The 2,500-nt window shown below is 52.6% G+C and overlaps 1 protein-coding gene across 3 annotated transcripts in view; it reads right to left on the bottom strand.

The window, feature by feature from the left end:
* The window catches only part of LOC147012842 (dedicator of cytokinesis protein 9-like), a 230,821-nt gene that overhangs the window by 188,196 nt on the left and 40,125 nt on the right, over window positions 1-2,500 (bottom strand). The gene's annotated exons all lie outside the window — the stretch shown is intronic.

Below are 2,500 nucleotides of genomic sequence, written 5' to 3' on the forward strand. Positions count from 1 at the left end.
GAGGAGAGAGAGAGGGAGAGAGGGAGAGAGGGAGAGAGGGAGAGAGGAGAGAGAGGGAGAGAGAGGGAGAGAGGGAGAGAGGGAGAGAGGGAGAGAGGGAGAGAGGGAGAGAGGGAGAGAGGGAGAGAGGGAGAGAGGGAGAGAGGGAGAGAGGGAGAGAGGGAGAGAGGGAGAGAGGGAGAGAGGGAGAGAGGGAGAGAGGGAGAGAGGGAGAGAGGGAGAGAGGGAGAGAGGGAGAGAGGGAGAGAGAAGGGAGAGAGGGAGAGAGGGAGAGGAGAGAGGGAGAGAGGGAGAAGAGGGAGAGAGGGAGAGAGGGAGAGAGGGAGAGAGAGAGGAGAGAGGGAGAGAGGGAGAGAGGGAGAGAGGGAGAGAGGGAGAGAGGGAGAGAGGGAGAGAGGGAGAGAGGGAGAGAGGGAGAGAGGAGAGAGAGGGAGAGAGGGAGAGAGGGAGAGAGGGAGAGAGGGAGAGAGGGAGAGAGGGAGAGAGGGAGAGAGGGAGAGAGGGAGAGAGGGAGAGAGGGAGAGAGGGAGAGAGGGAGAGAGGGAGAGAGGGAGAGAGGGAGAGAGGGAGAGAGGGAGAGAGGGAGAGAGGGAGAAGAGGGAGAGAGGGAGAGAGGGAGAGAGGGAGAGAGGGAGAGAGGGAGAGAGGGAGAGAGGGAGAGAGGGAGAGAGGGAGAGAGGGAGAGAGGGAGAGAGGGAGAGAGGGAGAGAGGGAGAGAGGGAGAGAGGGAGAGAGGGAGAGAGGGAGAGAGGGAGAGAGGGAGAGAGGGAGAGAGGGAGAGAGGGAGAGAGGGAGAGAGGGAGAGAGGGAGAGAGGGAGAGAGGGAGAGAGGGAGAGAGGGAGAGAGGGAGAGAGGGAGAGAGGGAGAGAGGGAGAGAGAGGAGAGAGAGGGAGAGAGGGAGAGAGGGAGAGAGGGAGAGAGGGAGAGAGGGAGAGAGGGAGAGAGGGAGAGAGGGAGAGAGGGAGAGAGGGAGAGAGGGAGAGAGGGAGAGAGGGAGAGAGGGAGAGAGGGAGAGAGGGAGAGAGGGAGAGAGGGAGAGAGGGAGAGAGAGAGAGAGAGAGGGAGAGAGAGGAGAGAGAGAGAGAGGGAGAGAGAGAGAGAGAGAGAGAGAGAGAGAGAGAGAGAGAGAGAGAGAGAGAGAGAGAGAGAGAGAGAGAGAGAGAGAGAGAGAGAGAGAGAGAGAGAGAGAGAGAGAGAGAGAGAGAGAGAGAGAGAGAGAGAGAGAGAGAGAGAGAGAGAGAGAGAGAGAGAGAGAGAGAGAGAGAGAGAGAGAGAGAGAGAGAGAGAGAGAGAGAGAGAGAGAGAGAGAGAGAGAGAGAGAGAGAGAGAGAGAGAGAGAGAGAGAGAGAGAGAGAGAGAGAGAGAGAAGGGGGGTAGGGAGGAGGGGGTGGGAAGTTTCCTTCTGATTCAATCCTGTCCAACCCATTCCTCCCCACACCCATTGTTTGTCCAAGCCTCCCTCTATTTTGTTCTACAACTCTGCTGTTTGTGTCCCCCCTCTCTACTGTTCCCTTTATCTTGTTGCATCCTGATCCATTCAGTGTTCTAGTTCTTCCACGAGCCTTCACTGTCATAGTTTGGCAACCATTGTGCAGGCTTGATGGGCCGAATGGTTTCTTTCTGTGTTGAAGTTTCTTGGAAGGGAAGTCATCTATTATATATTGCGAACCCTGGTGTCTGTCCATGTGTTCATTTGTCTCTCCTTAACGACGGCCGATTCCCGCACTGCGTTTGAAACGCTCAACACTCACTTTGGAAATTATGGGAGAACAGGCATGAATAATGTTGATGCAAAGTCTTATTTCACAAGCAGGATATTCTCCACTCTTTTTAGACAAATCCAACCTCCGCCAACACATGTTGCACCACCATTTTGCGGTGGGTGGTATAAGCATTTCAGAGCTTTTCAAAGTCCATGGAATAATTTAAATTGATAGATTAATTTAAACTTTTCCCATAACTGGGAATGGGTACTTTTGCTTGCTTTTCCCGCCACTGTGGATGGGTACTCTTCCTAACAGTAAATAATTTGCTTGCACGCATGAAACGGACATTGACATAACAAGATGGCAAAGAAGATATTAGTTTTCATTGCTTGATATTTATTTTGGAAGAAGAATTAGAAGATATAAGCGAGAAATGTGGGTACCCGATCATAAATAAGCAAAGTCATAAATAAATGTGCATATATGGATGAAAAATAGTTTTGTAGCATTTCCGTGATGCTTTTACGTCAGGAATTCTCGCTGAGAACGTAAACCCAAGCTTTGGCAACTCTCTTTTTGCCAAGTTTCTCTTGCATGGGACTGAGTTCCGTGAGATCCAGGACCCCGCCAAATACAACTTTGATGGGGCGAGAACCGAGCCGGGTGCGGCAGCTTTGGTGGGGCAGCGGGCCATGCAGGGGGCACCCAGAGTTGTGCCAATCGACAGTTGCCTTGGCCTTGCATTGCGGCTTGTTGGGTTTTGCCGACTCTATCCCATGAAGGAAGGAAAAGA

Source organism: Eptatretus burgeri, chromosome 14, assembly GCF_056783735.1.
Source record: "Eptatretus burgeri isolate ZD-2024b chromosome 14, Ebu_testis_v1, whole genome shotgun sequence".
Classification (NCBI taxonomy): Eukaryota; Metazoa; Chordata; class Myxini; order Myxiniformes; family Myxinidae; genus Eptatretus; species Eptatretus burgeri.